This window comes from Ziziphus jujuba, chromosome 11 (assembly GCF_031755915.1).
Source record: "Ziziphus jujuba cultivar Dongzao chromosome 11, ASM3175591v1".
Classification (NCBI taxonomy): domain Eukaryota; kingdom Viridiplantae; phylum Streptophyta; class Magnoliopsida; order Rosales; family Rhamnaceae; genus Ziziphus; species Ziziphus jujuba.
In genome coordinates, this window is record NC_083389.1 from 16,616,350 (window position 1) to 16,626,672 (window position 10,323).

Consider the following 10,323-nt stretch of genomic DNA (forward strand, 5'->3'; position numbering starts at 1 on the left):
CAACTGCTGGGGGCTCAATGGCCTCTGTGGCTGTGACAGCGTCTTTGTACGTCTGTTTTTCAGCCGTTTGATGCCAGGAAGTCATCCACCGATGAGAGTTTTGACCTCGTGAAGCTGGGCTTCAACTTTCTGAATTTGCTTGTTGAGTTCTTCTGTAAGTTTCAGAGCTTGTTCTTCAACTAGCTTTGGCTGCTTTGAGATTTCAACAACTAGCTCACGGATTTCAGACTTAGTGAGAGGTTTGGAAGAATGAACCTCCTTTTCAAGGGATGAAATATGTTTACGTAACTGGATAAGTTCACACTTAAATGAATGATTTTCTTCTAAAATTTGTTTGAACTGCTTAAGACTGACTTTGGCAAACAAACTAATTCTATCATAAACGGCAGCTATATTGTTATGTAACAAAGATAAAGTAGGTTTTTGATCTGAAGCAAGGTCTAAATATTCAAGATTTGCAGTAGCCGATTCTTCGTACCACTTCTTAATGGCGTTTTCAAATCGTTCAGACATAAACTGTAAACAGGTGAGTACCTCACTCAAAGGAAATCTAGTTACAAGCACCTCCTATGCTTTCGCCTAGATTTAAAGCTTTGAGACTTTTGCTTAACACAACAGTTCACAATCTAGTATGCACGATAAGAAAAGTAATTAAGGTTCTTACAAAGAAACGAAAATACAAATAAAATAAATACCTTGCTCTGATACCAAGTAATGATCGCCTTTGATTCAATAAAAGACACGGGTGAATAACACACACTGGAAACTTTTATTATGCAAAGGATTTTACAACTGCGGAAGGAAAGAAAAGAGAGAATATCACTTAGAGTTCTGAGTGAATGCGTGATAAACTCTGAAAACTAAACACACTTATATAGGGGTGAAGAAAGGTTGAAGCTTTCAAGTAGCGGGTGCGCTTTGGGCCCCATCGTCCTACTGAAAGATTCCCTTTAATCACATGCGCTAATGCGCCAAACAACTTTACATAAGCTGACAAAAGACTTTTATTTACTAGGGGAGGTGGCACATGGACGGCCACATTTGTATCTTTGCTAAAAGATCTCCCGACACACTTTAATTATTATTACCCAACTTGTACCCTGGGCACATGGGTATGGCCCACCATGGCTTTAGAGGGTGACTCGGTAGTCACAGATTTCGAGGATTGTAGCATAGGCGGCCTTGAAGGCATCTCGGTCACGCTCCAGGTTTGGGACCCAGTCTCCCCAGTAGTTGTCATGGGTGGAACGTGATTTGAAATAGGCGAGGCGTGCTTCAATGATTTCATCCATAGCGGCCAGGCTGGCTTGTATTGCTTCTTTGGCTCTTTCTCTTGTTTCTGTTTGACGGGCCAACTCACTGTGTTGTTCGAAGGTGCGGGCCAGTTGTATAGCTGCCACTTGTCCTTTGTAGTTGGCTCCCAGTGCTGTAATAGGAAAAGCCTGTGGTCCTGATCCAGATGGTCCTGACATCCTGTGATAAGCGGTGTGATTAGTCTTGACAAATTATCAGCTAGCACGTTGTGTTTTCCGTCTATGTGTTCAAAATTAATTTTGACACCAGTGCCTATGATAAAATCCGTAAAAGCTAACCACCTAACCCTAGAAGGCTTATTGACTGCAGATTTATTATAGAAGCTAATAATAGCTTGACAGTCTGTTCTTAGGGTTATTTCATCCTTATCGAGGTAATGGATCTTTAAGGCGTTTAGGGTTTCCATGCATGCATATATCTCTGCGTCTATAGAAGACTTGACTGTAGGAAACTTCCCATTTGCGTAAGCACACACGCGCTCTGTTGATTTTGGGTCTGCCTTGGCTGGCTTCCATTTGCAGACCCCCCCCAGCCTTCCATGCATCCATCAGTTTCTAAGACTATATATGCATTTGGAGGAGCCACATCCAGGTCCGGTAGATTCTGTATTTGGGCTTTCAGTTCTCGGATCAGAGCCCAATCTGATGGCTTAAACCTTTTGTCTCCATGCGGGCTTGTTTTCTCATATAGTGGGCCTAGTTTTGAGCCCAGCTTTGGGATATAGGATCTGGCATAGTTGAGTATACCAAGCCATGACCTTAAGCCCTTCTTCTCCTGGAGATCTTTGTCTTTGAAGTTTGCGATCTTTTGGATTATATGGGGTTGAAGTTTCAACTTCTGTTTTCCAAGTACTGCTCCGAGAAAGTAGACTTCAGGGACTGCAATTACCATTTTGGATGGTGAGAGGATGAGTCCATGCTTTCGACATCTGTCCAGCATAATTTGCAGGTGCTTATGATGGTCATGTTCATTGGCGGAGAAGACTAGCACATCATCAATATAAACAGCAATGAACTCCTCGGTTCCTTGAAAACAGTGGTCCATCTTTCTTTGAAATAAGGTCGGAGCATTTTTCAAACCAAAGGGCATCACTAGCCATTCATATAATCCTTGTGGAACAATAAATGCTGTCCAAGGGATAGAATCTTTTTCCATTGCTATTTGATGGAATCCGCTCTTGAGATCAAACTTGGAATAGATCTTTGCATTGCCGACCTTTTTGAGGATCGTGTTGATGCCAGGCAAACTGTACTGGTCCTTGTATGTGTTGTCATTCAAGGTCCTGTAGTTAAACACCATCCGCTCTTTCCCCTTTTGTTCTTGTCCTGTGGTGGGATCCACCGTGGTTCCGGATTTGACTATCATGGCCATCGTTCGATGTCTGCTATTACTTTCACGGATAACGCCAAGCTTTAATAAAGCAGAGATATGCTTTTGAAAAGTGGCTTTTAGTGCTGGCGTGACATGTTTCAATGGCGGGTCCTGAATTGTAATGTCCGGATTAATTATGTCGATGTGACATTTGAGCCCATTCTTATCCCAATGCTGTAGTGGATTTTCTCCAATATACCCTTGCTCTTTGAGTTTATCCAAAGTTCCTTGGTATTTTTGAAGGAACTGTTTGTTGGATGGAACAGCACTGAAAAGTGATAGGTCAGTGAGTATCTCTGGACCACATTCTTCTTCGATGCACATTCCTGCAGATAGGGATGTCTCAATAGTTGTGAGATTTTTATAGAATGTGACATTTTTGCCCTCGATTCGTACTCCTCCTTGCATACCACGGATGAAGTTACAGCCGATAATCATCTATATGCCATCTCCAAGGTTCATATCAAAGCTGTAAGTGAAAGGTATTCTGAATCGATTTTCTCCTATTTGCATTTGCCCACCTTTCAGTCTCCAATTGGCTCCTTGCCTTGAATTGATACCGTTGAAGAACACAGTATAGGAATTTTCCTCCAAGGCGTTTTTGGATACGGATCCTTTATCTATACAGCAAGCTGTAGCTCCTGTATCTAATATAGCACTGACTGTGAAAGGTTCCAGCTGTGGTATGTGGAACGTTACTTTCATGTTGAACAGTCTGTTTATCATCCTTTTGGGATGATACTCCTTTTGATCCGTGGATGCTCTGCACACGACAGCTTCCCCTAAATAATGAATGCTTTCTTTTCCTTTGTCGTGTTGTTCAAGCTCTTCGAGGTTCTTTTGTAGTTCTGCCTCGATTTCCTCATCTGTTGCTTGTTTACGTGGCTTTCTTCCTGTGGCTTCCTTCAATTCTGCCTTTAATCTGTCATTTTCTGTTTGTAACCACGTCACGTATTGCAGTAGCTCTCGCACCATGGGCCGGTCATCAAATTCTTTTGGCGTTGGTGGAGCTGGTGTGATTGTGATTTTGAGATAAGGGTCAGAACAGACAGGACAGGCTGTAACATGGCAGAGGGTGCAATGTACCCTCATTCGCTTCTTTGTGGGGTATTTGCAAAAGAGGCATTTGATGTAAGCCACGTCTACTTCTTCGTTCATCTGCCACTGATGCACACAGTTTAGTATCTCATCAGATACCTTGATTTGAACCAAGCACCCTTCAGTGGGTCCTAACATGAATAGTGATTCAATGCCTGGAAACTCCATGGTTGCAGCTTGGCATTGTTGTTCTGTGGCCATTTCCCCTTCTGATACACTGCAAATGGCATCACTGTCTGGTTCATTAAGATCTACAGAAACAATATCATAGTCATCTGGTAGATCGAGCTCTTGTAGCATGGCAACTCTTTCCTTGTTACCATAATTATTTCTGCATTCCCGTGCAAAATGTCCTTCTTTTCCGCAAATAAAGTATTTGCATTTACGTACTCGTCCTCTATCATGCTGATGCTTCTTCTTGATGACTCGTACGTGTGATTTGTGCGTTTTTCCTGAATAGTGTTTTGCCTTTCTAAGCCCATATTTCTTTCTTGGGCCATAATATCCAGGAAGTGGTATTTGGCTGCAGAAGGATAAATCCTTAAGCCCACGCTGCAATTGGGCCTGTTTGCACATTTCTGCCAGCTCTTGATAGGCAAAGTGTATCCGTGGGAATACACCGATTGTATTACCCGGGTTGACTGCATTGTATCGCTGCTCCAAATGTTTTCCGATAAGTGCAGGCATTTTTCGGAAGAATTTATCGGATAGTTCGGAGTTGATAAAAAGTCGTCCGGTTTTTGCAGCAAGAACCTTATATCGATTCATATAAGGTATAAGATCCTTCATGTGTTCACAGCTTAATCGTTCTAGATCAAGATATGCCTGATCTTGTTCAATAGTAGAGCCTGCTGCAGGATCTTCCAGAGTAATGATACGCCGTATTTGGGATAAGATGTTATGAGTGTCATCTCCAATGTTGATCAGCCGTTGATATTCATCAGGAAACATCATGCGCCATTGCACAAAGGCTTTCTTTTCGATTTCTCCAAGCAGATTCTCAATAAAGGTGACTTTTGAAGTGACGTCACCCCATATCTTTGAATCTACGAGATTGGCTGTAATGGATTCCCATCGGCTTATCACATCATTGTACATCCCGATGTCATCTGGGAGTACCAGCATGGCACCAGCTACTTGTTGGGCTGATGGTAGCTGCCATTGTTCAGAATGAACTCCTCCTTGGAAATGGGCTCGTCCAGCATTACGGGCCGAGCCGTGGCAGGAGGGTATTGTGGGGGTCCCATCATTGTGTCTTCTGGTGGTCTGTATGGTGACATGGCAGTAGTAGTAGATGATGATGCTAACGCTGTTTCAACAGCTGCTGCTAACTGCGTTGGTCGAATCTGTGGATATTCTGACCAGTCATCATCTGCTTCTTCCAGATTGAAGGCCGCCATTGTTTCCGTCATTGTTACCTCATCATCTTCTTCCGGGATATGCAGGATTTCAGTTCCTGTACTGCCTTCTTGTTCAGGAGGATGATATTCTTCGAAATGTGGGATATTGTTGACGGAGGTTGTTTGTATCACTATGGGTGTGGCTGATTCAGCTTCTTCTGATAAATCTGTTGCAAGCCATTCATCCCAGTTTGGTTGAGGATAAATCTCTGGAGCAAAGAATTCATGCTCCATCATCCAGTCATCTGCTGGCTCTGGTTCATAAGAGAGATCATGCCCGAATAGTTCGTCTTCTTCTCCTAACGTTTCATTGTCAAGTCGAGTGGCGAAACATGTCTCACCACCACCTTCCGGGGAAACGGGAGGAGAATCATCAAAATCCGGGCCCCAAGAGGCCTGAGCGGGATCCGGCATTGGATCGGTAAAGGAGGGAGGCGGTTGATAGGACCGCCAGAAAGCCTTTGGGCAGTTGCCACTACGGTTTTCTTCCCAAACTGCATAGGAAGGACAAGGATCAGTAGCCCACGGATGCTCACAAGAGAGGCCGTTATCAGGTGTGGGTCCTTTCATCCCAACACAAGTCTACCCGAGGACTACACAAAGGCCTTGTTCGTCGATACGAGGGACCATTTCCAATCGTCAAGAAGGTGGGCAAGGTATCTTATAAGGTGGAGTTACCTCCTACACTCAAACTTCACCCGGTCTTCCATGTGAGTTGTCTGAAACCATACTACAAGGATGAGGAAGACCAAACAAAAGGGGAGTCCAAGCGAGCACCAATAGGGGTCTACAACACTTATGACAAGGATGTGGAGAGCATCTTAGCTGATCGAGTAGTTCGTGGAAGGGACAACCATCCGAGTCATGAGTACTTGGTGAAATGGAAGGGACTTCCCGATAGCGAAGCAAGTTGGGAACCTGCTATCGCGCTTTGGCAATTTGAAGATCATATCAAGAGGTTCCATGAAGCAAGCTCGACGAGGACGTCGACGGCATAGGTGGGGGAGAATGTCACGGTTGAAGCATTTCATCAAACACTTGGTGAGCATTCTCTCCATTTTGGGCCTTATAATCCACTTTGGGCCTATTTTGGGCCTTACAATGGGCCAAGCACCTAGAGTAGTGTAGAATTCTCTAGAACCTTGTGGAGAACTCTAGGTCAAGCCATGTCCATATCCATTCTAGATGCTTCTTTAAATATTTTATGTAAAGTAGGTGGGAAAGTAGGTGGGAAGGATCTAGACACCCATTCTCCACCGTAGGATTAAAGCAATTATAGCCGTAGGATTAAGCTTTGTATGCCTATAAATAGGTGGAGGCCTCATTTGGCCAAACCATCCAAGAATCCAAGCTTCTCTTGTAAAGCTCTCTCTCTCTTAAGCAATATACTTTCATTCTTCCAAACTCTCTTTGTGCTCTAGCTTTCTTTGCTTAGCTTTCTCTTTTTGTGAGTAAAAGGCTTACTTAGTTGCAACAAAGGGTCGGAATAGCAACTAAGGCCGCACGGCTTGAAGGGTAAACAAACAAGTCCGTGACAAGTGAGGCGGTTGGAAGTACTTGGCTTGTGCATGGTTGGAATCATGCAATGGCCTCCCTCCATTATACACACCGTGTTGTAGCGAGGGAGTGGTACCACATTGAATTGCCTAAGAAATTCCATGCCAAGTACAATATCAAAGTCATCCATAGGAGCAATGGAGAAGTTTACGTTACCTTGCCAAGTGCCGAGGTGTAACTCCACGTTACGAGCCACGCCATCTAGCGGTTTAGCCTCCGCATTCACAGTTTTCAACCACCCTTGACCTTTGTCGAGTTTGAGGCCAAGCCTCATGGCCTCCTCCTTCCTTACGAAGTTGTGAGATGCGCCGGTGTCTACCATGACTTGGGCATCTTTCCCGTTGATACGTGCCGCCACGTACATTAGGGAGTTCTTCGTATTGTTGGTTGGGATTGGACTAGCCTTCAGTGAGTTAAGGAGTTGTATACAACCCATTTGCGTGTGCTCGTGAGTTTCCCTCTCTTCGAGCATGGCATTTAAGGACTTCCTCTTCGGACAATCTCTAGCCCAATGGAGACCATCACATAAGAAGCAATTTCCCTTTGGCTTTAGTTCGGGCTTGGCTCCTTTCTTCCAATCTTTGCTAGGTAATGGTGGCCTTCTTTGATGTTCCATACTTTGGAGGAGCTTAGAGGTACCATGCAAAGCACCAACGAGGCCAACACCGAGGCATGGCGTCATGAAAGCCAAGCTTTCCAAACAAAGGTAATTGAAACCTTGTCCCTTATGCAAGCTCAATTAGATGAGTTTAAGAAGAGTTTAGAGGAGACACGAGAGGATTGAGCGTTATGCAAGAGAGCTGCAACTAGTGGCACGGCCACCACCCAACAAATAGTCTCTACTCCAAGGGTAGATGTTCCCAAGCCCAAGGAGTTTAGTGGGAGAAGGGATGCAAAGGAGTTGGACAACTACATGTGGCACATGGAACGATACTTCGAGGCCTTGGATTTCCAAGACGAGAAGCAAAAGGTAAACACCGCTACCCTCTATCTTACTAATCTTGCAGCGGTATGGTGGCGTAGAAAGCACGAAGAAATGAAGAAAGGCATATGCGCCATCAATTCTTGGGAAGATTTAAAGAGTGAATTGACGAAACAATTCTATCCCGAGAATGTGGCGAATGAAGCTAGGAAACGTATGAAGGAGTTGAAGCACCAACGATCCATCCGTGAATATGTGGAGCAATTATCTGGGTTAATGCTCCAAATTCCGAACATGAGTGAGGAGGACCTCCTTTTCAACTTCATGGATGGGTTGCAACCGTGGGCATGCCAAGAGCTTCAACGAAGGGGAGTACAAGATATTTCCACTGCCCTCACTACGGCCGAAACACTTGTCGAATATGGGCAAGGTGAGTCTTCCAACTCTAAGCCTAAGATTAATTATATTAAAGGTGGGGGAGCCATGTTCCATAAATCTTTGAGCCCACGTTGTAATTGGGCCTGTTTGCACATTTCTGCCAGTTCTTGATAGGGAAAATGTATTCGTGGGAATACACCTATCGTATTTCCAGGGTAGGCTGCATTGTACTTCTGCTCCAAGTGTTTTCCAATGAGGGCCGGCATTTTGCGGAAGAACTTGTCTGATAGTTCTGTATTGACAAAGAGCCTTCCTGTTTTTGCAGCTAGCACCTTATACCGATTCATGTATGGTATAAGATCCTTCATATGTTCACAACTTAACCTTTCCAAGTCAAGATAGGCTTGATCTTGTTCAGCAGTGGATCCGGTTGCAGGGTCTTCAAGAGTTATGATACGTCTGATTTGGGACAATATATTCTGTGTATCATCTCCAATATTGATCAGCCTTTGGTATTGATCTGGGAACATCATGCGCCATTGAACAAAGGCCTTCTTCTCAATTTCACCTAGCAAGTTCTCGATGAAATGAATTTTTGTTGTGACATCGCCCCATATCTTTGAGTCTACTAAGTTTGTTGTAATGGACTCCCATCTGCTGATTACATCATTGTACATCCCAATGTCATCGGGAAGTACCAACATTGCACCTGCTACTTGTTGGGCCGAAGGTAACTGCCATTATAGACACTACGAGCTTGCACAAAGGGCAGACATCACCAAAGAAAAGACCAGACAAGTCCTTGTCGCCAGCCTGGAAGCCATGGACGAAATCATCGAGGCACGCCTTGATTATTTCAAAGCCAATGCAACCCACGACAACTACTGGGGAGATCACCTCTCAAACCTTGAAAGCCACCAGGCCACATTCAAAGCAGCATATGCCACTATCCTTGAATGCTGCGACTACCACGTGTCTCTCTGAAGCAGTGGTGGGCCAAACCCCATGTGCCTAGGGGATAAGTTAGGCAGAGTGTGTCGGGAGATCTTTTAGTAAGGATACAAATGTGACCGTCCATGTGTCACCTCCCTTTTAGGTTTTGTTGTTTTGCATAAAGTCGTTTAACGCGACATATAAAGTTGTTTGGCGCATTAGCGCAGTGAAAGAAAGGGAATCTTTTAGTAGGACGATGGGGCCCAATGAGCACCCGCTACTCAAAAGCTTCAACCTTCCTTTCCTATATATAGTATGTTTGTTTCGAGTTTATCACACATTCCCACAGAACTCTAAGTGATATTCTCTCTATCTTCCGCTTGTAAAATCCTTTGCATTATCAATAAAAGTTTCCCGTGTGTTTCATCACCTGAGTCTTTTATTGAGCAACGGTCGATCCATAGTTGGTATCAGAGCAAGGTATTTCTATTTTATTTGTGTTTTCTGTTCTTCGTAAGAACCTTAATTACTTTTCTTGTCGTGCAAACTAGATTGTGAACTGTTGTGTTAAGCAAAAGTCTCAAAGCTTTAAATCTAGGCGAAAGTATAGGAGGTGCTTGTAACTAGATTTCCTTTGAGTGAGGTACTCACCTGTTCACAGTTTATGTCTGAACGATTTGAAAACGCCATTAAGAAGTGGTACGAAGAATCTGCTACTGCAAATCTAGAATATTTAGACCTTGCATCCAATCAGAAACCGACTTTATCTCTTTTACATAATAATATTGCTGTTATTTACGATAGAGTCAGTTTATTTGCCAAAGTCAGTCTTAAACAGTTTAAACAAATTTTAGAAGAAAATCATTCCTTTAAGTGTGAGTTAGTTCAGCTTAAAAGACATATAGCATCCCTTGAAAACGAATCTTCAAAGCCCTCTGATATCCTTGAACGAGAAAAGGCACGGAAATGAGTAGATCAGCTCGCTTTGGATCTACGACGGTCACAGAGAGACCACCAACAGTGCTCCTAAGGACATCCGTGGACAATCGAAGGACAGCCAACTTCGAAGATCAGATTAGAGGCTATCGAACAAATCAACGGCGTCTCTATAACTTGCAGCGGCGGTTATCTTCGAATACTAGGAGATACAGACGAACCATTGAGTCACAGTTAAATCATGAAGAACAATTACAGCTGTCCAGATCTCGGAGAACGGAGTTAGTCCCAGCAGAAATCCTGTACTCCACAGGGATGAATCCTGCCCAGCACCGTGTCTATCAGCATTACAGCGAGGAAGATATCCTCTGTGTTGGGGACCAGCAAGTAGACCTTCCTCTAATCACTGAACAA